We start from the raw sequence: 27968 nt of genomic DNA, 5'->3' as shown, positions 1-27968 counted from the left end.
CATGTTGAACTGTGTAAATGTACATTTTTATATAGTATATCAATGAACATTATAGTATACATAACGGAAAATGTAGTCAGCCTGTCTTATATTTTAAAACAAACAATAGTACACAACGGATTATCGATAGTATACAGAATGATATCATTAAAATACATTACGAAATGATATATATACAAGATAGTATAAGTCATGGAATAGTTATACATGATAGTATACATAAGTGTGATGGTTTCGCTTTAGTTGAAAACTGTTTTAATATAATAAAAACATTATTAAACATATGATTTTGCTAATATATTTACGCTGCAATGCATTGTCTCAGCTTCAGCTGCTGTCTTAGACCGTATGTGTTCTGAAAACACCCTCTTGGTGTACAGGTCAGTCATGGTACGGACATACTTGTTGCTGCGTTCTGTTTCTGGTAGTGGTCCAATCAATGTAAACCAAGCACCTCCCAAGATTCTTTTACCTGCATGGGACAGGGTTTGAGATTCGTTTTCTATTGATTGGTGGGCGTGTCAAGAATGTCAGCCCAATCAGCAGCAACATGTATATAACCCACGGTATTAAAGAGACAGCTCGCAAAATGGGTCCAAGTAAAGTCGTTATGTGTCCGCCGCAGCTCGGTATACACAACAAATGAAGAAATTAGAAGAGATGAATTTTGCAGAATTAAACACGTATTTATACAGATTTCATCAGGCTCCGAAAATTCTTCAAAAAGAACACAAAGAATGGCCTTCTCAGCTGCCATAGTTCAACTCTTGCGTCATCACAACAGAGTGTTCAACCGCACCACCGTTTCCGTTTAAACAACGTTTAGCAACGTTTTGTCGGGGCTGAACGCAGCCCAGAACTGAATGGAAAGGTACCGAACTCTTACATGGACATTTTGTTTTAAATCTCTTCCAGACGGCAGAGTTGATAGAACAAAAGTTGTTCAAGGCTCTAGACAGCGACCAAATGGTCACATTTTAAGAATATGTTTCCTGCCAGTGTGACCAGTTTTTCTTAATGGTAGCACTGGTGCGACTGCCAAACTGATCAATATATAATTTTTGTGCGTTATAAATGTAATGCGCAGAAATGTTATATTGCGCAAGCGGCTTACCATGTCACTCTATTTCGTCTCCCCTCCTTAATTTAGTTATTCAAAATGTGTTTAAAATACACTTTAAATACAGTACACTTTACATTTTGTGTTGACTTGAAAGAGTGTCGAAAGAAAGTTTATATATAAGCAATAAAATCAATAATCATTATAACTTGTTTTTCTATATCAAACTAGACAGAACGTTAATGCCCTGGCAGAGGGTTTTATATTTAATTTGATTACATTAATGTTTAAATTGAGATTTGCCAGAAATATTTTAAGTTAAAATTGTCAATGCTATATGTAAAATAAATACGGTTGTAAAAAAAGCACATTATTTGTTTAAAGATTTTGCAAACCAAATCTTATTGCACTTTTGTTCATATAGCAGTAATTTTAAAATAAAAGTGCACAATATAATACTTTTGTATTCATTATTGAATTTTACGCTTAACATCGCGATTAATCACAGAAAGGTCCTGCTGTTAATGCAATTTAAAATTTTAATCGTTGCCCAGCAGTAGTTGTGTTTTTTAGTTGATATTTTTAGATGTTCATACAGTGTGACGGCAGCAATCGCAAAGGACTAATTAAAACAGCATATTGTGCAGCTGGTTAATCTCTGTGGTTTGATTGACAGAAATAATGGCAGATAGCAACGGGGGACACATAATATTGGTGTAATGGTCGTCTACATTTTGTGAAAAAAGGTGGATATGCATGCACTCTACTATTTTTAAATCAATGCAGAAAAACAATTACAATAAGACAATGTGCATAACCACATTAAAATTCTAATGGACATAGCGCAAACAATATAAAAAGGTAACATATAAAAAGTCAAAAAACACCTATAGTCTAATGTGGAAGACAAACAATGCTGGTCCAGAAGAACTTCCTGTGCACAAACGTTTGAACAAAATACAACTAACAGAACATTTAGAACAGAAACTAAATGTTAAATGAAAATCTTTACGATTTCATTCTATATGTAAAATGAAACCAGAAGTGCTCCTGGACCAGTATTTACATCTTGTGAAGTGGTCTATACAGCGTAGCGAGTCTATAGAGACGTACTATAGAGTCTTCTAATAGTTTATATTTCCTCAAACTAACTTTAAAGTATTTACTTCTGACTTTAGTTTACTATTATTGGCTCCTCAAAAAATCTCCTCCAAAAAATAAAAAGCATTGAAAATATCAAAGAACAATGTAAATTGTATATATTTCTTTGAATCACCCACGTGTTATTATTTGTTCTCTAACGTTTGTAATTTCTTCCAATTCAGAAAACAAAGTAAAAGAGAAACTGTGGAATCAACGTGTGACCTGAATCTTCATATCCTGAAGTTTTAATATCACACAACATGAGTAAGTTGTATTTGGAAATCCAATACATACATTCTAAAAATGTAAAAAAAAGTTAAAACCCATGGCTGGGTAAATGATGTTCAAAACAAACTGTTGGGTTATAAATTACTGGGTTATAAATTGTTGGGTTAAATATTGGATTGTTTCAGTCTGTGGTTGGGTAATAACCCAACATAGGATAATTTATAACCTAACGGCTAGTCCTGTCCATATTTTACTCAGACACGTGTTAAAACAACCCAGACTAGCCTTTTTTAAGTGTAGTATTTTTAAATCTTTGTATATCTGTAATGATGACAATGAAGTCTTTAATTAATTACTTTACTGTTGCAGTAAAAGGAGCAGAAACAGCAACAAGAGAAGGAAGGACAACTGCATCACTGGCAGCAGAAGTATGGAGACGAGCGCCACAAATTCTATCAATAGCACTGACTGTAGCAGCAGCTGCAGTGGTTGTAAATGTGGCAGGAACAGCAGCAGCAGGAGTCTTGTTAGCAGGAGCTGTAGCAGGAGCAGCGGCAGGAGCAGGTGTAGCCACACTGCGTTCACAGTGGGAAACACAAGCAAGAACAAAAGCATTAGCAGCTGCAGTAGTATCAGCAGGAGCTGGAGCGGGAGCAGGAGCAGTAGCAGGAATGGCAGTGGCAATATTGGCATCATTAGTGGGGGCACAAACACAAAGAGGATCAGCAGCAGCTGGAGCAATCGCTGGAGCAGTAATAGTGCTAGCAGCTAGAGCACAATTACAGTGGGGAACTGATCAATTACAGCGGGTAATTGATAATCTTCTATGGATAATAGGGCTAGTAGTGAGAGTAGTACAGTGGGTAAAGAAAGCATTGCCCATAGTAGCTGTAACTGCAGCAATAGCATCAGTAGCAGCAATAGCAATGAAGTTATCAGGAGGAGCATCACAGACAGCATCAGGAGGAACATCTGCATCACAGGCAGGAGCAGGAGAAACATCTGCATCTGCATCACAGGCAGGAGCAGGAGAAACATCTGCATCTGCATCACAGGCAGGAGCAGGAGAAACATCTGCATCTGCATCACAGGCAGGAGCAGGAGAAACATCTGCATCACCATCACAGGCAGGAGCAGGAGAAACATCTGCATCTGCATCACAGGCAGGAGCAGGAGAAACATCTGCATCTGCATCACGGGCAGCATCAGCATTATTGGGAGTGGCATCACAGGCAGGAGCAGGAGCAATAGCAATGGGAGCAGCATCAACAGTAGTAGCAGGTGCAGCAGGTTTAATGGGATTATCTTTAGGACCTAGGGGAGCACAAGCAGCAGGGAAGGTAAGAATACAGATTTTACTGGAATCATTGCTTGGATAGTATTGGTCATAAAAACTTAAAAATATTTAGGGTAAACAATATACCTATTAAGCTCACCAATATCTACTTTTCAAAAAAGCTTTGTTTAAAATAAAATATAAATTTCTCTTAAAATTATATTACATCTTATTTTAAATGACAAAAGTATTTTAATTAAGATATACATCTTTAAATGCAAAAAGTATGGCTGTACTTAATGGTTACATTTATGTTTCAGACAGCTCTCAGAATGAGCTCAAGACAGTGTGAACACATTGATTCTCATATCAGAGTGTTATGGTCTGATTTATTTAAAATTACAGGAGGAGTGTAGAAACAAACACATCAATTAAATAATACATCAAGTAGGATAATACATTAGTTTTTCTTTTTATAATCTGAGCTTAAATATGGTAGTGTGCTTAATGGGCACATGAGCTTAATATATACATTCACCCTAGTACTAAAAGACTTGTGTAAGAAGAAAATATATTTAAATTACCATTATTCCATGCCCCAAGATGTTTTATAGTGACAGTGAAGTAGCAAGTCAGGTCCCATATGCAAAAACTTTTAACGGGCCCCAAATTGAAATAATATAGAAACAGAATTCAAGTGATGCATTTAAAAAAATTACAAATAATATTGTTGTTTTAATAGGCTAAACACTATAAACAAAGTCAAAGTGATTTATCATGTACTACTAGTGAAGGTCTGGTAATGTTTTGTCTTGACTCTTGTCACACTGACATTAAACACATAGATGATATGTTTTCAGCGTTTTGTAGTTTACATTACTGGACATTAGAATTTATCGTTTACACAGGTTTTTATTTAAATGTTAACAAGCATCAATCACGTTCAAACAGTACTAACGACAGACTCCAAGGGAGCGCAAACACCTCAGTGTTCTGGAAAGACAGAGATTGTTTGTCACAAAAATGTTAGGGCCGTTGACATGTCAATGGCCCTAACATTTCTGTGACAAACAGTTAAAACATTAAACATTTTGCAACTTACATTGCGCTCTTTCAGTTAAAACTGAGTTTAACCTCGGCTTCTTTCAATAGCAAATCCCATCTTCTTTCTTTCTTTTGATTGGACAGTTATCCTCGCCTTCCTTCATTTGATTGGCCACCTCAATCAGATTGACTTGGATGCGGGCCCCCACCCCCCTGGGCCCATATGCACCTGCATACCCAGACGCTGGTGCAAGATATATAAGATTGTAATTGATTTATCATGCAGCATGTTCCATTAAAAAATAATTACTTTGTTAACAATTAATATTAAACTCAAGAGGTCATGACATGTTTTTTAAGTTTTTCCAAATCAACTGTATGAAATTCATCTTTTCACACAATTGGAAACTGGACAGAGAAACTCATACACAACTATTAAAAAAGATACAAACATTAATTTATTCTCAATAAGGAAACACAATTCATTAAGAGAGAAATAAAATATTATTTACAGAAGATAAAATAATTTATACATTTGTTTTGTCCTGTATGGTGTTTAGTTGGTAATTGCCTTGTTTCCCCATTCATCTGTTTCTAAAATTTCCATGGATTATCAGGGTGCATGTTTCTTCACAGGCAAACAGGTCTCCACAGAGAGATAAATCTCCACAAAAAGAAAAATCTTCACAAAAAGACAAATCGCCACAGGCAGAGGAATCGCCACAAAAATATGAATCACCACAGACAGATGAATCACCACCAAAAGACGTATCACCGCAGAAAGATAAATCTTCACAAAAAGATGAATTGCCACAGACAGATGAATCATCACAGAAAGACGAATCACCGCAGAAAGACGAATCACTGCAGAAAGATGAATCGCCACAGACAGATGAATCAACACCGAAAGACGTATCGCAGCAGATAGATGAATCATCACAGAAAGATGAGTCTTCATCACCATTGCCAGGTAATTTTTTCATATTTTTATTTTTTAAGAAATGTTCTAAACAAACTGAATAGCCAAATGGAATGCCAAAACAAACAATTCCATGTCTCTCTCCACACTAAACATGTGGGTCTGTCATGACCCTGCCACAAGACTAGAAAATCATGAAAAGAAGAGGCAGAATCATGACAGTTTTGACTATACTTTTATTTGATCATTGTGCAATTCTATTTTTTGGACAAATATATATTCACAAAAAATGTCAGAAGGGCTTCATTGAATAATTTTGCCTTGGGCGCCCACTAGGGGTGTAATGATTCGCTCGTTTTCTCTATGCATCGATTACAATTTCTGCCGATTCATATGCATCGATCTTAAAATGTGATTTTCGAATCGAGGATCCTTTCTTTTGGTCGATAATCGATCAATTGACAAAATCAAATGAATCGCGATCCAATGAACTACAATCAAGCACCTATTTAAAAGTATATAAACATAAAATTTCTTCAGCACATCTTCATGACGCTGGCGTTGTTGTTTACATCATTACTCTCCGACTAGCGCTTGTTGAATGCATGCACACACGCACAATACGCTGTTTACATTCACGCATGCGGAAACACTGAATGAAAACAGCTGAAGAAATGCGTCCAACCGCTCTGAGATGCACACGGAGCAGTTGGTAAGAATAGTGACCGCACCCAGTGCATATTATGGTCAGAAAATACAAACGCGTTTACATATTTGGTTTATATTTGCGTTACCTAGTGGTGCACGCATGTGTGACAAAATAAATTTGAAATACAAAGACATGTACATTAAGGGTTAAATACGTCTCATGCTGTGTGATTTACTGCAGTCCAGTGGCGTTTAGCGTCTGGGTATGCAGGTGCATATGGGCCCGGGGATCCCATACTCATGGCAGTTCAGTACTGTACAAAGCGCCTAGATGACTGAACTCAGATCTGCTCTATCAGCCTAACAGCACTCATCAATGTCAATCTGGTGGCCAATCAAATTAAGTAAAGTGAGGATTACTGTCCAATTAAATGAAAGAAGGCGGGATTTGCTACTGACAGAAGCCGAGGTCAGTTTTAACTGTGAAGGAGTGTGATGTAAGTAGCTAAATATTTCATGTTTGACAACTTTGATCATGGAAATGTTCACAAGTCACGTTTAAAAACATGTGCAAAACACTGGCGGTGTCGCTTTCTTCATCTTTCTGCCGTCAATATTTGAGCATGCTTGACGCGCGTCAACATTTAAATAACAAACCTGAGTAAACAGCCGTTCCCTTTCTGTCGGTCTCTCGACGTTGTGTCGAACCGACAGATGGGGTTCGTCCCTGAGAACCAATCGCTTCCGACTTCTTAGAAAAGGCCAATGAAAATTGGCGAATGAAATTTGCATGCCGGACTCCGCCCCCGGATATCCGGGTATAAAAGGGAGATGGCGTGCCTCATTCATTCACCTTTTGTTCTTCGGAGCCTTCGCTCATGATCAACAGACTTCGCTACAAGACTGCCGGCTCTACGACGTGGTGCAGCGGACTGTCCCTTCCTGCAGCGACTTTCCCTGGGTGTCTCGGCGGTTCCAGAAGTGTTCAAGTTTTTTCTCTAAAAGAGCAAATTTCTCCAGCGTGGCATGTCCCGCTGTTCTCGTGGGTGCAACACACTCATCGAGGAGGGGGACGGACACGATGTCTGCTTCCAGTACGCTGGGGCAGATGTTGTGGATACGTCCTGCCCGCACTGCGGGCGGTTGAAGATTCAGACATTGCGTCACGGGTGGCTGTGTTCCCACGGGACTCAGCTACCACCTCGTCTGCTTCCCGTTCCGTGACGGCAGGACTACGGCCCTGCCGTCCGCTACGGCGAGCAGCGAGGGTGATATGAGGATTACTGTGAGCGCTAATCCGTCAGCCACTGGCTCGCGGACCGTTCGCACCTCGTCTTGCTCGTCTGACCGTTCCCCATGAGACGGTCCGCCGTCTTATTCCTCAATCACGTATCGGACACGGTACGTGATGATGAGATGTCTGTTGCAGCATCGGAGGGTGACTTACTGGCATCAGACTCCGACGATTCCTTGAAGCTCCCTCCCTCGGGGGGTCGAGATCAGGAAGAAGCGGATGTCGAAATGTCAGCCATGCTTTCCCGGGCCGCCGGCATTGGGTTGCGGTGCACCGCACTGCCTCTCCCAACGCTCGCGGCTGGATACACGGTACATCGGGCTTGAGAGCGGCTCCAAGCCGCACTCGCCCCCAGTGCCGTGTTCCCCCGGAAGTGCATGAGGAACCTAGTACGACCTGGAACGCCCCCTTCGGCGCGTACACGTCAACTAGTTCCATCACCCTTTCTTCCCTCGATGGTGGGGCAGCTAGAGGATACGTCGATGTCCCCCAGGGGCTCGACCTAGACTCCCGTCCAAAGCATGTAGGCTTTTCGGCATCTGAGGTGTCGAGAGCTTACTCTGCTGCGGGCCAAGCTGTCCCCTCTCTCCACGCTATGGCCTTCCTGCAGGCCAATGCGCGGAGAGAGCTCCACGAGGGTAAGACCGACCCAGCGCTTATGCAGGAACTCCGCGGCTTCACCGACCTCGCTCTCGGGCGACCAAGGTGATCGCGCGGGCCCTGGGTCGGGCGATGTCCACACTTGTGGTCCAGGAGAGACACCTCTGGCTGAACCTTGCACAGGTGAGTAACTCTGAGAAAGTCCGCTTTCTCGATGCACCCATCTCGCAAGGGGGGGCTGTTTGGTGATACTGTCGAGTTCGACAGTTAGGGAGCAGACAGAGGATATCACGTATGTCCTCCCCAGCCGCGACTCGACCGCCCTCTGGCCGCCGAGATCCCGTGCACCGTCTGCTTCCCAGCAGCCCTGGTCCTCTTCGAGACATCGAAGAGGAGACCACCACCCCGTCAGCAGCCGCGGCGAAAGCCAAAGCGGCCCTCATAGGAAGACCCCAGGGAGATCGAGAATACCTTCGGGCCCGACCCCAGCCATTCCATTGCTGGTGGTCGATCCGGGATGGTTCCTGCCCCGTCCCAACAGCCCACTTCTAAAGGTATTTCTCTCTCTCTGGGCGTTTATCACAGCCGCTCTCACCCTCTTCACGATGGTGTTCGGCAACTCGACGTTGCGTCACGGCAATACCCAATGTCGAGGATAATCAGCAGCCTAAGCACTCTCAATCGATGGTGCGTTGTGCCACATCATCGTCTGGGTATTATCACAGCCGCTCTCACCCTCTACATGACGGTGTTCGGCAACTCGACGTTGCGGCAAGACCCAATGTCGAGGATAATCATCAGACATCATTGCCAGGCAGGTAAAACTGCAGAGCCGATCCCGGAGAGGGATCCACACTGCCAGTGTGGATCGAACCACCCCCGGGAGGTCGATGAAGCAGAACGTACCCCTAGCCTCCCTGTCGGTCCCTGGGAGCCTGACAAGAGCTTCCCAAACCGTCACGGTGACTACGGGATACGGTCCGTCTCGGCTACGCGATCCAACTCCCCGGACGCCTGCCCAAGTTTCAGGTGCTTCGGGCCGAGGTCGCCACCCCTCTGGTGAGGAAGCGATCGTGCTCGTCCCTCTAGCCGAGATGTTCAACGGGTTTTATAGCCCGTACTTCATCATCCCCAAAAGAGCGGGGGTCGCTAGATCTGTGTACCCTGAACAGGCACCTACTCAAGCTGCCATTCAGGATGCTCACGCAGAAGCGCATCCTGGCATCTGTCAGATGTCAAGATGGATTCATGGCAATCGACCTGAAGGACGCTTACTCTCATGTCTCAATTCTCCCTCGTCATCGCCCGTTCCTACGGTTCGCTTTCGAGGGTCAGGCATATTAGTACAGAGTCTTCCCCTTCGGTCTGTCCCTGTCCCCACGAGTCTTCACGAAGATCGTGGAAGCCACCCTCACTCCCCTCAGGGAGAGAGGTGTGCGGGTACTAACTATCTCGACGACTGGCTCATTTGACACACTCGTAAGATCTGTTATGTACACATTGGGACCACAGGTCAACCGAAAAAGAGCAAGCTCTCCTCTGTGCGGAGCATCCTCTTTTTTGGTAAGGAACTCAACTCTGTCTCCATTACAGCACGACTGCGCTCAGTCAGTGTTGAACTGCTTGGGTTCAAGCAGTCAGCGGGAAGAGGCTCCTGGGCACATGGCATCCTCGACGGTGGTGATACCCCTCGGGTTGATGCACATGAGACCGCTCCAACACTGGCTACAGAGTCGAGTTCCCTGGAGAGCGTTGCACACCGGCAGCAGGCGGATGGTAATTACGCTTTTCTGGGAAGAGGAGCATCAAGTGTACTAGTTGCGCCATACTGGTCCAACCGGAATTGGTTCTCGGAGCTAATGCTCTTGAAGACAGCTCCCTCCTGGCCGATTCCCCTGACGAAGGACCTGCTTTCCCAGGGGAAGAGCACGTTATGGCATCACGGGCTAGACCTCTGGAACCTCCATGTCTGGCCCCTGGACAGAACGAGGAGATCCTGAGTGGCCTAACCCCTGCGGCGGTTAAGACCATCACTCAGGCTAGGGCCCTGGCCACTAGGCGACTATATGCCTATAGTGGTCTTCTCATCCTGGTGCTCTTCTCAAAGAGAAGACCCGCGGAGTTGCTTGATCAAGTGGGTGCGGTCCTCCCAGAGACTCGAGAATAATCTCTCCCCTTCCACACTGAACGTGTATGTAGCCGCTGTTGCCGCTCATCACGACCCAGTTGCTGGTAGTCTCTAGGACAGCACAACCTGATCATTTGGTTCCTAAGGGGCGCGGGAAGGCTACCACCTCACCCACGCTCCGTACCCTCTTACGACCTTGATGCGGTCCTGGAGCCCCTCGGAGATGCCGCTCTTTCTCACTTCACGATGAAGACGGCTCTCGGGAGGACGCTCAAGAGGGTAGCGGACATACAAGCATTCTCCGTGTCCACAGATTGCCTAGAACTCGGGCCCGGTTATTCTCACGCTATCCTGAGACCCCGGCCCGGCTACGTGCCCAAAGTTCCCACCACTCCCCCGAGACACCAGGTGGTGAACTTACAGGCGCTCCCCACCGGGGAGGAAGACCCAACCCCATCCGTGTTGTGTCCAGTACGCGCATTGCGCCTCTGCTTGGACCGCACGCAGAGCCGCAGTAGCTCTGAGCAGCTCTTTGTCTGTTTTGGAGATCAGCAGGGAGGGCTGTCTCAAACAGAGATTGGCGCACTGGATCATGGACGCCGTCACTATGGCGTACCTGTCCTAAGATCGCCTACGCCCACTGGGTGAGAGCTCTCTCCACACGGAGTACAGCCTCCTCGTGGGCACTGGCTCGAGGCGCCTCTCTGGCAGACATCTGCAGAGCTGCGGGTTGGGCTACACCCATCACCTTCGCGAGGTCCTACAGCCTCCGCGTAAAACCGGTATCGGCTCGAGTCTTGCAGGCATCAGGCAAGACCGGCGGCCGGTAGGGTGTACGCCTATGACAGTACCCCCCCTTTCTCCTAAGGGGGTCAGCGTACTACTAGCCTCCCTTCTTCCCCCACTGGGTGAAGAACAGGCACTCCATCCATCACTAGCAAGCACCTCCTGCGGGCGGGCTGGGCAGAGCAGCCCTGCCCCTTAGGCCGGGTATCTCCGGAGTTATTTGCAACATAGCTCTAACCGGACCTAGTGCTACCAGACGTTGCAACCCCCCAGTAGGGCGGTTCCGTCTGATGTATCCTCATGCTGGTTCCCACCTTGGTAACCCATGACCTCCTTAGGTGGACCTCCACCTCGCGGTTAACTCCTTCAGTCCGCACTTTCTTCCCATGAGTTCTCCCCCATCGGTGAGACCATGTTGGTATCTCCACTAGTCTCCTCCCTGCGGTAGGAAGTGGTCTCTGTAGCGCATCCCCCGCTTGAGGAAGTAGCGCTTACCCAGTGGCCTTACGGTTCCGGGCGGCTTCTCGCTGTTAGAGAAACAAGGCCGCCGCCTGTGAGGCCGAAGGTAGGGGCCTTCCCACCTTTCAAGAAAGCTCTGGGACCCCCTACCTACCCACTGGTAGGTTACAATTTCGCGGTAGCGCTCACGGCTGACACGCCCAGGCCAGTCACCGTCGCTTCGTTGAGATTGTGACAGGGCACAGTGTTATGGCGTTTTCCATAGGAACCCCATCTGTCGGTTCGACACAACGTCGAGAGACCGACAGAAAGGGAATGTATCGGTTACGGTTGTAACCTCGGTTCCCTGATGGAGGGAACGAGACATTGTGTCCTCCTTGCCACAACACGTGCTGTCCTCTGCGGCAGTCGTGAGAGGTCTCAGGCTCCTCAGAACTAAGGTGAAGGAATGAGGCACGCCATCTCCCTTTTATACCCGGATGTCCGGGGCGGAGTCCGGCATGCAAATTTCATTTGCCAATTTTCATTGGCCTTTTCTAAGAAGTCGGAAGCGATTGGTTCTCAGGGACGAACCCCATCTGTCAGTTCGACACAACGTCTCATTCCCTCCATCAGGGAACCGAGGTTGCAAACGTAACCGAGACGTTTTTTGATATGTTTTCTGTGGACAAAAATTAGTAGACATGTTAAATAAGGACAATAAGGATAAGTCAAAACCAAATGCTCAACAAAACACATACTGTACATTCAAGACAATTATGGTTATGTTGAAATATTTTCTTATGCTTTGAAAAACAGAAGTAGGTGTGACATTCAGTGTCTCAGAATTTAATGTCAAAGTCAGTGAAATAATCGTAAACAATTTGTCAATATACACTGGTGAAATGAGAGCAATTCTGCTGGCATTGCAGGTTGAAGAAAGCCATTAAGGACACTTGTATGTTCTGATTCAAGTTCATCTTTAATTACAATTAAAACACATAATTCAGAAATCAGATCAGATCTGTTGATTAAGATTCTTCAAACAGGATTAAGATGATGGGCATTAATGTCTTTCTGTTGGGTACCAGCTTATGTTGGAGTAAAAGGAAATGAGTTGGTATAAGTATGCAAAGGAAGCAACCAAAAAACAGACATAGGTATGCAGATAAAGGAGAGTAAGAGTGAAATAAAGTCTTCAATCAAACAACATGTGAAGAATAAATGGCAGAAACAATGGGAAGAGAAAACAGGAAGGTGGTTTAATAACATTCGAAGAATTGTAGATAAATATATATAGTAACAGGCTGATTTGTACCTACAGCACACATTACAGACACATGCCTGAAGTAATACAACAGAGAGCAAAAATGTGTTAATGGGAACCACGGGCATGGAGAGATGTATGGCTTAATATGTTGCAATAGCCTTACTCTACTAGCATTTGTTGTTAGAAATGGATCAAATATTTTCAGTTCCTTAAAAAAAATGTTATGCTCATTTAACCTGAGAAAGACACCATTTTCTTTTTTGATGACGTTATCTGGTTGCACGCACAGCCAGCCAAACTGAACACAGACACACTAATCAGTTTATCTGTTGATATAAGGTGCTCTAATATGAAAATATATATAAAAACAATGCTAAAATAATAAAAATGAAAATAAAGAAAAGCTTTTTGGTCTGTTTTCATATATTTTAATATTATTGGTAAGAAACCATACAAACATACATATTAATAACCAAAAATAATTACTAAAAATATTTTTAGCTTTTATAAATGCATTTTATCCAGATTTTGACTTTGATGTTGAGAATATCTTCTCTCTCTCTCGGTCATTAGCCGATGGGGGCTGACATTCACGTGTGCTCTAATACAGAATAAATAACCAAACCGCAAGCATCTTATTATTGTGTTTATCAGTATATTCTCATAATAAATAAAGTATACGATTATGGTGGATGCTGATGTCTTAAATAGTCTTAAATGTCGTAAAGACGGAGATTTAAAGCTATGATTTAATGCATGTTCACCTTGAACAGACTTCTGAACGTGTTCTTCTTTTATGGCAGGCAGGCTGGCTTGTGTCAATAGGACATACCACCACCTACTGTCTCATATTTTACTGATATATACACAGTGTATTTAGATCTATGGAAACCATTTGAGCCGTAGCGTTAAGAGAACAGGTTTAGGTTGCAAGTGCACCCAATTGACGTCAAGTATTTTGATGAAAAATATGGCAGCCTAAGAGTAAAAATATTTTTTAGACTGTTTTTCATTTCACATTTATAAAGTCATACATTTATACATACCCAGGGGTCCTTTTAACAAAAGGATTAACAAAATCTAAAATGCAATGAAAGTTATGTACTGTATAGTAATACATCTGATATTATTATAATGTGAAGCATATTAATTAGTAGACTTTATAACTCTTTGACGCCAATGTGGTTCAAACGACTGATGTGCAACAAATTCACTTTGGTTTCTCAATATGAGTTCTTCAGCGGTCTTGTGTCCTAGTGTTCTCACTCTACGTCATCAATAACCGTCAAAGTCCGGTTCCTATTCTCAAGAACAGAGAACGCATGAAAGTACCCGGATGTGTTCATGATATCAAGGATGCATCATATGCAGCCTTACACTTACCGAGCCCGCTTAAAGTCCCATAAGTCATTGCGGCGCGTCCATCCAAGTTTGTTCTTCCGAGGCTGCCTCACAAGACCAGTCTCCACGAGAACACAAGTCTGTTTTTTTGCTTTCTTGGAATTGAGAAACGGCCAGTTCCTCCAATGACCCATCACACTATGTGGGTTTAGCAGCGAATTACATTGTTGTTTGGCAAACATACCCCTGGTTGATGGTAACATTGGTGACAAACATTTTCATAACAAAGATACTCAAAGTAAATCTTAAATTTTTGAAGCAAATTACAAATGAGGAATATAAGAAATTCATTCTAAGAAAACAGTAACATACGTTTTAAAATCAGTGCAACAGATATAATATATAGAAGAGAAAAACATGAATTAAGATTTTTAGTGCTGATGCATTATGAGAACAATTCGCTGACGACTAATGGACTGATCTCTGTATCTTATGCAACAACACAGATGATGCAAGGACCCTTGGGATAACTGGAGCTCATGGCTATACAGGGAACAGAATTCCTGAGCAAATGACTAGTTCTGAAACACATGATGCAGTCACAGTGAGTTCACAGATAAACCTTACAAAGCATATGGTTTTAGACTTTTATGTTGATGCAATTTTCAGAACACATTTCAAATGTTAGTACCTTAAATTACTAAAAAAAACTCATTTAAAATGCACACTGACCTGAAAATCTTTAATATTCTGATATTAAATAATTTTTTTGATATTCTGATGTTGATTAAACCTGTAATATTCTTTAATTCTTCTACATTTTAACGCATATGGACATGGACTGTTGTGATTTTGCTTTCTCGCCGAATATTTTCTGTAAACAAAGTTCTGAAACCAGTAAAGAAGTTGTTCACAAACTACTTTATCCCACAACCCAGCTGTCACCAAACTCGCGGAGGGCAGAACGAGTCACACTAAAAACAAACTTTCGTTAACAGTTTAATAGTTCTCCACCGGTAACAAAGGTGATAGTAATCCACAGCTAAATAATGCATGTAATCCACAGGTAAACAAGGTAAGTAATCCACAGGTAAACAAGGTAAGTAATACACAGGTAAACAAGGTAAGTAATACACAGGTAAACAAGGTAAGTAATCCACAGGTAAACAAGGTAAGTAATACACAGGTAAACAAGGTAAGTAATACACAGGTAAACAAGGTAAGTAATACACAGGTAAACAAGGTAAGTAATACACAGGTAAACAAGGTAAGTAATACACAGGTAAACAATGTAAGTAATACACAGGTAAACAAGGTAAGTAATCCACAGGTAAACAAGGTAAGTAATACACAGGTAAACAAGGTAAGTAATACACAGGTAAACAATGTAAGTAATCCACAGGTAAACAAGGTAAGTAATACACAGGTAAACAAGGTAAGTAATACACAGGTAAACAATGTAAGTAATCCACAGGTAAACAAGGTAAGTAATACACAGGTAAACAAGGTAAGTAATACACAGGTAAACAATGTAAGTAATACACAGGTAAACAAGGTAAGTAATCCACAGGTAAACAAGGCAAGTAATACACAGGTAAACAAGGTAAGTAATCCACAGGTAAACAAGGCAATTAATACACAGGTAAACAAGGTAAGTAATCCACAGGTAAACAAGGCAATTAATACACAGGTAAACAATGTAAGTAATACACAGGTAAACAATGTAAGTAATACACAGGTAAACAATGTAAGTAATACACAGGTAAACAAGGCAAGTAATCCACAGGTAAACAAGGCAAGTAATACACAGGTAAACAAGGTAAGTAATACACAGGTAAACAAGGTAAGTAATACACTTACTTTTTTTAACATGAAAATCCATTTCGTAACAACGTTTCTTAGTCCTTTATTGAGCAATTCTCCCGGAAAAGCGTAAAATTGGACGCCCATGCGTCAACTGACGAGATAGGAAGACCTGCCCACCATCAAGATTGGCTGAGCTGCGTCAAGATTGGCTGCGCTGTGGGTCTGCAGCTACAACTCGTTACTCTTGCGATACTGAGAGAAGTTGAGGTGTGTTTGTTTGTTCACGGCATTTCAGTGATGGATGTTATATAAACATGTGGATATAACGCTGGATTTTTCTGGATCTGGTCTCTACTGGACTTTCTACGACGCAGAGCAGCAGACTCTTGTGTGCGACTTCTCCTGGGCGTTTGGGTAGCGAACCTAGGTGTCTATTAGAGCAAATTTCCCTAAAGGAGCAAATTTCTAACAGTGTGCACGTGTCGCCAGGCATGTCTCGCCGCTGTAATCTTGGATGCGGATGCCTCGTGCTCGAACCTGACGGGCACGATACCTGCATCACATGCCTGGGCAGCCAGCATGCTGAAGTAGCGTTTGTTGATATGGCATGCCCGCACTGTGAGCATATGTCGATCAAGGTGTTGCGGTCATGGTTGGCTGTGTTCTTTCTGGACGCAGCCACAACATCGTCTGTTCTCCGCTCCGCAGCGGCTGCCGAGCCGCCTGCAGCGGCGATGTGGGGACTCCCATGAACGTTAACCCACCACAGCCAATGCCGCGGATTGTCAATGCCCCGATACGTTCACCAAACCCGTTTCCGATGGGCGGCAGCTGACAGACCCATAGCGGACCCACGCAAGAGCATGATGAGGATGAAGTTTCCATCGCAGCACAACACTGGGTTGTGCGATGTCCAGGAAAGACACCTATGGCTCAACCTTGCGCAGATGAGACGCTGAGAAGGTACGCTTTCTCGATATGCCCATCGCGCAAGGTGAGCTGTTTGGCGACACCGTAGAGGATTTCTCTCAACAGTTCTTGGCAGTGAAGAAGCAGATGGAGGCCATCAAGCATATCTTGCCCTACCGCGACCGGCAGCCATCAGGTCGTCGAGGTCCCGGCCAGCGTCTGCTCCCCAGCAGCCCCGCCCCTCTTCTACGGCTCCGAAGCCCCCTCCTTAGGTGGTCCCCCGTGGACGAAGAGCATCGACTCCCCGTCGGCAGCCGCCTTGGAAGACTGCTAAGCGGCCCTGACAGGGACAGCCCAGGGAAACCCAGGACATTGGACATGACTTCAGCCACAACACCGCTGTCGAGTCGCACCGGGACGGTCCCTGTGCCGTCCCATCTCATGCAGGGCCCTTTTCAGGGCCTGGCACCCACTTTATCTCAAAAAGAGCATACTTTCTCCCTGGGTGTATTTTCCAGCAGAAAGCAGCCTCAGCACGACGTTGCATCATGCCGATCTCTCTCCAGTAGAGCGCAGCCTCAACTCAACTTTGCGTCATGCCGATCCGGCAGCCTTCAGCACCAGACGTCCGACGTCAGGATTGGTTCGTGAGTATCGACCTGAAGGACATGTACTTCATGTTTCAATTCTCCCTTGTCACAGACCGTTCCTTCGGTTTGCCTTCGAGGGCCGAGCATACCTTTACAAAGTCCTGCCCTTTGGTCTGGCCCTGTCTCCCCGTGTCTTCACCAAGGTCACGGAGGCTACTCTCGCTCCCCTCAGGGAGCAGGGCATGTGTATTCTCAACTATCTCGACGACACACGTCAGCACACTTGCAAGATCTGTTGTACAAACAGGGACCTCGTGCTCCGGCACCTCGACCGACTGGGCCTGCGGGTCAACTGGGACAAGGGTCCTGTGCAAGGTCAGGGAAGAGATGCATCAAGTCCTGTTAGTTGCACACTATTGGCCCAACCAGACTTGGTTCTCAGAGCTGACACTTCTGACGAAGACTCCTCCCTGGACGATTCCCCTGATGAAGGACCAGGGTACAGTCTGGCACCCGAGACCAGACCTCTGGAACCTCCACGTCTGGCTCCTGGACGGGACGAGGAGATCCTGAGTGACCTGCTTCCCGCAGTCGTAAATACCATCACTCAGGCCAGAGCTCCAGCCACTAGGTGCCTGTATGACTACAAGTGGCGCCTCTTCTCGTCCTGGTGTTCTTCCTGCGGGGAAGATCCTCAGAGTTGTGTGATCGGTTTCATGGTAGGGGGGGTTATATGCATGCACTCTCTGTGTCCAACAAGTGCCTAGAGTTCGGGCCGGGCGACTCCCACGTGATTCTGAGACCCCAGCCTGGCTACGTCCACAAAGTTATCACTACTCCCTTTAGGCACCAGGTGGTAAACTTGCAGGCAACATCCAAAACTTTCAAGAGATTCTACAACCTTCGTGTAGAGCAGGTGTCTGCCCGTGTCTTGCAAGCCACCAACAGGTAAGACCGGAGGCCGGCTGGGCGTACGCCTGCAAAGCGCCTTCTCCCCTTCATCAGGTGAGTCAGTGCGCTATTTTAGCTTCCCTATCTCCAAATACAAGCATCCCGGAGCGGCCCGTATACCAAGCCCAGTATAGGTAGAGTCATCCCTCACGAGGTTGACCACTACATCTGAGCTAGTGCTCCACACGTGACTCCCCCCTTGGGTCGTCCCGTCTGACTTTTCCTCACTCTTGGTTCCCCTGTTGGTGAACCTGTGACCTCCCCTCGGTGGACTCCACCGCTTCTGTGCACCCCTGGTTGGGGCCTCGCACTACTACTCCCATGAGATCTCCCCACTGGTGAGACCGTGTAGGTATTCCACGTATTGCCTACCTACGGCAGGATGTGGTCTCCGTAGCGTTCCCCCTCAGGCGAGGGTGTAGTGCTTCCCAGTGTTCCTTACGGTGCCTGGCGGCTATCTCGTCTCTAGAGTAGGAAGGCCACCGCCTATACGGCCGTTGCTAAGAGGCTCTCATCGTTGACACACTCGAACTGATGCCTTATCACACCACTGGAGGGTTACGATTCGCGGTAGCGCCCACTTGTGACTCGCCCAGGCCAGTCAGTGTCGCTCCGCTGGAAGTCGTGACGCGGCTCAGCACAGTGGCGTTTCGTATAGGGACCCCATTCCGTCTCAACACAACGTCGAGAGACCGACAGAAAGGGAATGTCTCGGTTACGCCTGTAACCTCCTTCATGCCACAACACTTCGCCGTCCGCTACAGCGAACAGGAGTGCCTCTCAGGTTGTTCAGCCCAAAAGGTGAATGAATGGGCACACCATCTTCCTTTTATACCCGTATGCACGGGGCGGAGACTGGCATGCCATGCCATTCGCCAAGTTCATTGACCTTTTAAAAGTACAATCAGAGATGATAGGATCTCAAGATCGAACCCCATTCTGTCGACACAACATCTCTTTCCCTCCATCAGGGAACAGAGATAACAGTCGTAACCGAGACGATATCTTGAGATACGGACGTTTTAAGGCGCAGACCAGTCTTACAACAGAGTGTGCCTCCAGTTGATGAATCCGGCTCCAGAGCACTAACCATTATCCATTTGCACAAGGGGTACATACCATCTGTAAATATGTATATTCAACAATATACTACCCTGTACTATGTGTTACTTATGTGTACTTGTACATTTGTGTACTTATATGTTATTATTCACATTTCTGTACAATAATATTTTATTTATATCATATATTAATATATTTTGCATGAAGGACCAACTTTTTTACACTGTAAACCTTTATTATAATTTGTCTTGTCATTGCCTTAAGTGTGCAATAGAAGCTTCCCACACCAAAGAAAATCCCTTGTGTGTGCAAGCACACTTGGCAATAAAGCTCTTCTGTTTCTGATATAAAATATGTTTTCACCTCTTATTATACTGTATTACATATGTAAAAATGTAAATGTATGTAAAACAGAACAATCACAATGCAGAAAATACATTTTATATCAACATATAGGCTTTATATTAATTACAGATACATTTTTTTGTGTTCAACAGGAAGAAAACAAGAAAATAGCAGAAGCAGTGGTCAGAACACATCAACACATACAACAAGAAAAGACCGAAAAAATTAAGCATCTGTTTAACAAAGTTCCTCCTGAAGGCATACACAAAAATAAATTGAAAGCTTCAGATGTTCTTCAGATAACTAAATATTCTTTAAAGTCTCTTGAGTCTTGTGCTGAAGATGAGCTGGTGAAGAATTATATACAGAAAATACTGATGATGAACTACAGAGCAAGAAACATTAAAACTAATGAGACTGATAAAGAGCATCAAACACAACAAACAAAAAATGACTGTGAAGATGAGGGAGACATGTATGATGATGTTTACAATGAATTGCCTATTAAAGAAACAAGTAAACCAGACTCTATTCACCCGATGGATGTTCAGATGGTTGTGTTTCATTGTTCTGATAGTTTCCTAAAGCAGATGATGGTCACTAAACTCTCTCAGTGTCAGTTTGCTCTTCCTCTGCTTGTTCCTCATCCATTCACTCAACACATTGAGTTTCCTCTCTGGACATTCAGACAGATCAACAAGAGCTGGAAGGTCAGAAAAACTGACGATGACATCATCAGTAAAGTCCAGTCAGTGTGCACAGCAGAAACTCCAATGGTGTCGTTCTTCAGGTTTGGTTCTGTGTCTTCATCTAAATCTCAGCTGATGAACAGTCTGATCAATGAGAAACACAACACGTTCTTCCACAGAAACTGTCCAGGCAGCAGCAGAACCAGACTACTGATGGATGGAGTGGTGGAGATCGCCTGGTACTGTCCATCTGGAAAACACACAGATACATTTACTGACTGTGTTGCCTTCTGTAATCTTCATGGTGATGCAGGAGACCACGAGACACAGATGAAGATCCTCACTGAAATGTCTTCAGTCAACGTTGTTCTTCTGACTAAACTTGACAAGAATGACAAAAACACAACAAAGATACAAGATCTGTACAGAGACACAAAGCCACTTATATTCCTTTTTACTGAGAATGAATCTGCTGTATGTAAGATGAGGAAAGGAAAATATAAGATTGGTCTGAAAGACAGAAATCAGTCAGATGTTTCTGAAGAACTCAGAAGAGCTTTAAATGATTGTCTCTCATCTTCAGCATCAGCGTTCATGTTCAGACTTGAAGACGTGTCCAAACACTCAGATGTCAGAGTAGATGAAGATGATGAAGACTGCAGGAGAGGAAGAGAAGCAGCACAAGAGATGATGAGTTTACTGAAGAATAAACCTCTGACAGAAATCAAAGAATCATTTCTGCCCAGTCAGGGTGAACTGTGGCATCTGTGGTGTCAGAAGAACAAAGAACTTCATCGACCTCAAGGGGAGGAACTAGAACAAGAGAAAAGTAAAATAGAAACAGAAATGGAGAACATTCGTAAACAGCAACATGAATCTAACATGAGTGAGTTTATGAAGTTCTTTATTAACCAAATGAACTCACAGGATGCTAACCGGATGTTTTTCCTCAAATGGCTCAGAATCCTCCTGGATGAATTCACTTCAGCTGATCTTTCTGCTCTAAATCACAAGTATAATGAAAAGTGGTCAACAGTCTTAAAACTGAAAGAAAATAATGATAAATCTGCACAACTCAAGACTGAACAAACAGAACTTGAGAGAACATCTGAAGAACTTCAATCAGCAACCTTTGGCCTGGAGCACATCATGAGAGAGATCGGTCAGATCTATGAATCATGTTCATCTGTGAAGAAGAACAAGACAGATCTTCAGTTTCCCTTCTCTTCTCTCCCGAGTGTTGCAGCAGAGATGATGATGTCTGGATTTCCACTGGAGCTGATGGATGGAGATGCTGCTCATGTTCCTCTGATCTGGATCTCTGCTGTTCTAGATAAACTCATCCAGAAACTGGGAGATCAGAGAGTATTTGTACTGTCAATTTTAGGGATTCAGAGCTCTGGGAAATCCACCATGTTGAATGCCATGTTTGGACTTGAGTTTGCAGTCAGTGCCGGCCGCTGCACCAGAGGAGCGTTCATGCAGCTGATCAGAGTCTCTGAGGACATGAAACATCAGATGAAGTTTGATTATATTCTGGTTGTTGATACTGAAGGTCTTCGTTCTCTGGAACTGGCTGGAAAATCCACAACACATCATGACAATGAACTGGCCACATTTGTTGTTGGTCTTGGACATCTGACATTGATCAACATCTTTGGAGAAAACCCGTCTGAGATGCAGGAAATTCTTCAGATTGTTGTTCAGGCCTTTCTGAGGATGAAGAAGGTCAAACTGAACCCCAGCTGTATGTTTATACATCAGAATGTTTCAGACGTCACAGCTGGAGAGAAAAACATGGAGGGAAAAAGACGGCTACTACAGACACTGGATGAGATGACAAAACTCGCTGCTAAAGATGAAGTCTGTGATGAAGAATGTTTCAGTGATGTCATTAATTTTGATGTACGTCATAATGTGAAGTATTTTGCTCAGCTGTGGGAGGGAAGCCCACCAATGGCACCACCAAACCCAAACTACTGTGAGAATATTCAAGAACTAAAAGAAACTATTATTTCACAAGCCTCCAAATCAAATGGAATAATACTGACAAACCTACAAAAGAGAATTAAAGATCTCTGGGAGGCTTTACTGAATGAACGATTTGTGTTCAGCTTCAGAAATTCTCTGGAGATTTCAGCATACAGGAGACTGGAGACAGAATACAGCAAGTGGTCCTGGACTCTTCGCAGTGCCATGCTGGAAATTGAGAACAAACTACACAATCAAATAGAAAATGAAGCAATAAATGAGATTGAAGAAAGAGATCTTCAGAAAGAACTGAAGAAGAAAAGTGAAGAAGTGAAACAATCAATGTCAGAATTCTTTGATAAAGACACAGATGCAGATATACTGATTCAATGGAAAACTTCATTTGAAATAAAAATCACAGAGCTTCAGGAGAACATTATAAGAAAAACAAAGAGGAAAATAAATGAAATTCTTCAGCAGCGAGACCTGAAGAGAAAGATTGATGCTCAGAGGACACATCATGAAAACACTCTCTTAGAAAAGAGCAAAGAACTTGCATTAAAACACAAAGAGAAAACAAATGATGAAGAAACTCTGAAGAGAGAGTTTGATGTGTTCTGGGAAGAGTGTGTGAAGAAGATCACCAGAGATTCTCCTCCAATCAAAAACATAAACATACTGAGAGATGTGAAAGAACTCCTCAGTGACATCTATAAAAGTGTCCATATAGATCAATGGAAGGACAACAGGAATATTTTCACTGTACAGAGTTATTCAGATTATGTTCAGTTAAAGAAATCCAGTGGATATACAGCACCTGTTAGAAATGTCTTCAGAGCAGTTCAAGAAAGGCTTGGATACAGTCTGTCTAAAGAGGATGAAACACAAATAAGAACATTTATCACAGATGTTTCTAAACAGACAGACAAGATGATTCAGTCATTTAATATCTCAAAGCTGGGCTACAACATGACCTGAATTCAAGAACTCACTGGTTACATCAAGGCAAGAATAACAAAATAAGAGGAAGGACCAGTGAAATATGTGTTCAAGAAAGAATTCTTCATAGATTTGGTGTTTTCTATATTTAAGAGAGTAAACAAGACATTCACTGACCAACACAGAATGTTCAGAGAAGCCAATGAACCTGTTTTCTATGTTAAAAAGAAGAGAGAAGAATACTATAGTGTTTTCCAGAAATACTGTCAAGGAGCAACATCAGCGGCTATTTTTGGTGAGATCATCTGTCAGAAACTGAAAGAACCCATTGAACAGAGTGTCTACAAACAGACCGCCAGAGATTTAACAGATGAGATGAAATCAAACTGTACATCACTGAAAGGAAACAGATCAAATCTGGAGAAACACATCCTGAAGAAACTAGCAGAAGAGGAGAACTTTGACAAATACATAAACTACATTAAAAAACCCAGAGATCACTTCAAGAGTTTCATCAGAGATGAAGTGAGTCAGTACATCAGAGATCAGTTCAGTGAAAGTGTTAAACACAAGATGAATCAGAACATTGAACTCCTGCAGAAGAAGATCATGACAGCAGCACATGAATCTACTCAACATGTTCAAGAGAACAGAGGAGATGTTGATTTGTGGTTGAAGTTTTTCACACAAAAGTTTACAAAGGATCTGATATTCTCTGTGAAGGACTTCAATGGAATGAAACATGATGATGTTGATGATTTCAAACTTCTAGAAGATGTGATAAGAAAAGAACTTCCTCCAGTAAAATCTGACATCAGAAGAGAGTTCAGCAGAGATTCATTTGATGTCAAACTGGATATGAACTACAGAACAGATGAGATTCTGATTGATAAAATATGTCAGTGCTGTTGGGTTCAGTGTCCGTTCTGTGAAGCCATCTGCACCAACACAATAGAAAAACATGATGAAGACCACAGTGTTCCTTTACAAAGAATGAATGGAATCAAAGGATAAAATTACCATAAAACACAAGATCTCAATGTTGATTTTTGCACAACTCTAGTGACAAGTACAAAAAGTTTTAGTGAATCAGAAAAGTGGTATAAATACAGTGAATACAGAACAGCAGGAGGAATTTATAAAAAATGGAGCATCACCACTGATGAATCTAAGCTGCTCTACTGGAAATGGTTTGAGTGCAAATTCCAGAAAAATCTGGAACAGCATTATGATAAAAAGTTTCAAGGTCATGGCAAGATTCCAGAAAAATGGAGTGAATGCTCTAAACAGCAAGCTATTGAAAGTTTGGGTAAAAAAACAGATAAAGAAGACCCTTGATACCGACATATTGTAAATGTGTAAATTTCACAAATTGGTCTTTAAATCATGACATTTAATTGTGTTGATTTTGTTTGATTTTAACTTAATCACAATATTTTTACATTTGATTCACTTTTGTAATTCCTAATATGTTTTAATGACTCATATAATGTGGGTCAATGACATATGAGGATTTTCGACAGGACAAAAAAATAATGTGAATTGCAATTTTTCAAACATTAAGAACAAATGCCGAATACAATTTTAAATTAAGTGATTTTAAAGATATTTCATTTAGATAAATTTGTCATGTCATGGGGAGTGATCTTCAAATGTATTCATTTTCTTAACATGCTCAACGCTTTAATAAAAAAAGTTCTCAGTTCTTAGTATTTAAAGTGTTTAGAAACAAAGTATTTGCATTTCTCTGAGTTTTAGTATGCAATTATCTCATGATTTATTCTATAATTTAAGAGTTGTCTTCTTAAATGTAGTTAACAAACTTATTTGTCCTGAAAATCGAATAATGTGACATATCAGCCACAGAAATTAGATATGTTTCATTTTTAACTTAATACAAATATATATATATATATTATTGTTCGAACCACATGACAAGTGGTCGTTATACGTCATTGACTCACATATGTAGATCAAACAGAAAACAAAAATTTTACTGCAGATTCATTCTCTAACATGTGGCATGCTTTAAAGCGGGAAATATTACATTACTGCAGGCATGCAGATGTGGGGTTAGAATTGTTTCAATTCAAATAAATGGAAATACTTTATGCCATTTCATGTTGTCCTTTCTCTTTGGTGTGTTATATAACTGTTTGTGCATGTATAAGATCTTCAAAGTTACAAAGCTCAAAGTCTCATACAGAAAGATTCACTTTAAATGAGAAGTCAGATCAGCCCCTGCCTAAAATGGCTCGATTGAACACATCGCTACGTCACTGTGTGGTAATATCTGCAATGCACCGCCCAAATGTATACACAAAGAAAGTAGGCGTAGCTTCTGTTATTACAGTAGTGCTGCTGCCACCATCATGTCAATAACATCACAGCTGAAATGTATGAGACAAAATTAAAACATACCACTGTAAAGTGTTCTTCTGGTCGATCAACTTGCTTCATTATCTTAACCAGGTTTGAAGGCAAAACTGATGCTGTTGTTATTACTGCTTATGTAGCCTGTCTGACGCTGGAAGTTGACAATTATGGTTGTGTTTTTTAAAACTTGTGTTTTAACACATTGCAATACACCAAATAATGATACGTTTAATCACGTCATATGACCCCTTTAATCAGTTGCGATCACTTAAAGAGCAATTGTTCTCTTCTTTCCTAAATAGTGTGATCACTGCCATCAAATGTTAGCGTAGATTAGAAACGCCATACCAACTTGGTACTAACAATCTATTGAGTAATCAGTGCTCCCTTTTCAGATGCTACTAAAATAACACATCGGTCAATCAATATAATTTAGTAGTCAATACAAGAATCAGTAGTTGATTAGATTCATCCCAGTGACTTGAATCTTTTGAATCGGTTCACAAATTATGAGTGGTGGATAGTGCCATGGATTACCTACCGAAGGAGACAGTCGTGTACTTTGACGTGAGCGGAGGGGTACGTCGCCACATCTGACGTGTGACTCTAACGTCGTGGATAAGTACGTCCTCACAAGAGACGCGTGACTCTAACGTCGCGCATGTACGCTGCCACAATTAATATACATGTTTCCCGCATGATTTTTCTAGCTTTACTTTCCTTATTTTTTATCTTTCTTAACAATAGTAGTTAACTTCTTTATTTTACTTACCTGTGTGCTGATGCCATTTAATATTTTCTTGATTATTTATGCAATGATTTGTTATTAATGTAATGTCTGTACTATTTACAAGCGTGAAAGAAAAATGGTCAGAGTCAAAGCATTTTGAAATGCTTTAACTACTGCTGTCAGTAACAATTAGGGTGTTAATCGAGCATCAAAGGATGATTTTGTTTATTTACTTATTCATTTATGCGCAAAAAAAAATAGATTTAAGTGACCAATATACATTAATATTACTTAAATACATAACAATGAGGCAATAATAATTGCTTTAAATAAAGTATTAAAAGTGAGTGATCATATGGTTTTAGTGAACAACATTAAAATTAATTAAGACTGATAAACACAATTATTTTGTCTATTATGTATTCTAACAAATGCCTGTAGAGGGCACCAGCGGCCTATCAAACTTACACTCTCAAAAGCTAATCAGGATGAGGATGGATGCGATTTCAAACTGTTGCGTTGTATTCTTGTCAAAAGTTGTGTGCGTGCCTTTTAAAGTGAGTTTATATTTCCAGTGTGTATATAATGTTTATGCCTTGTCATTATTCCCGTTTGATAATGGTTTGTTTGTTTGAAATGGATATATTTATATATAGCCTATATATATATATATATATATATATAAGGAATAATTGACGACGGGCCGTTCAATTATGGAAAGTTAATGCACACCCCGAGGTGGTAATGCGGCCACGACGCGAAGCGGAGTTACACCTCGGGTGTGCATTAACTTTCCATAATTGAACGGACCGGAGTCAATTATAACGCTTATACCACGGTCACAACACCACAAGACGTTGTTCTGATACCACAAGACGTTGTTAGGATGTTTTATGTCAAGACATTTGTATGGTATTTGTCCCGGAATGCTCTTGCTGGTAGGACTAATTTCTTACGCATCTCATCTGAAGGCGTTGCTTGAGCTGCATATGCAGTTTTCCGAGAGCAAGAGGAAGACAGACAGTGCACGTGCACACGCGTTTGCTTCACTGAGAGTGTAAAGACAAGTATCTATATTTGATTTGTTTTCGTCGTATTTAACACCCCTGTCGTATAAGAAAAGTATTAAGAGAAAAAAGTGACAAGGAGGTTTCTGCGCCAGCTGCGGTTCTCGCAGTGGCATAGAAAGCTTCCTGCTGTGTGTTTTAAGTCCCGTTTACCCATTCCACAGACCAATTTAACATGTTGTTGTTGTTGTTATTTTTGTGCTTCGTGTTTTATCTTTAACCCGCTGATTGTGTCATGTAGTTTGCCGTTACCTTTGATATATGCTTTAGTTTTTCATCTGAACAGTCCTGTACAGTGCTCTCGCCATTGTTGTTCAAATGTTCATGCTGTCCATAAATATTAATAGTTATTTCTTCT

The 27968-nt window shown here is 42.4% G+C and overlaps 1 pseudogene; it reads left to right on the top strand.

Moving 5' to 3' along the window:
• LOC130550568 (interferon-induced very large GTPase 1-like) overlaps positions 1 to 25868 on the top strand; it is a 31863-nt pseudogene extending 5995 nt beyond the window's left edge.
• The last annotated feature ends 2100 nt before the right edge of the window (positions 25869 to 27968 follow it).

The sequence above is a fragment of the Triplophysa rosa genome, unplaced genomic scaffold (assembly GCF_024868665.1).
Source record: "Triplophysa rosa unplaced genomic scaffold, Trosa_1v2 scaffold359_ERROPOS111650, whole genome shotgun sequence".
Lineage (NCBI taxonomy): Eukaryota > Metazoa > Chordata > Actinopteri > Cypriniformes > Nemacheilidae > Triplophysa > Triplophysa rosa.
The sequence above is the reverse complement of the archived record's forward strand: the minus strand, read 5'-3'. Positions and strand labels throughout refer to the sequence as shown.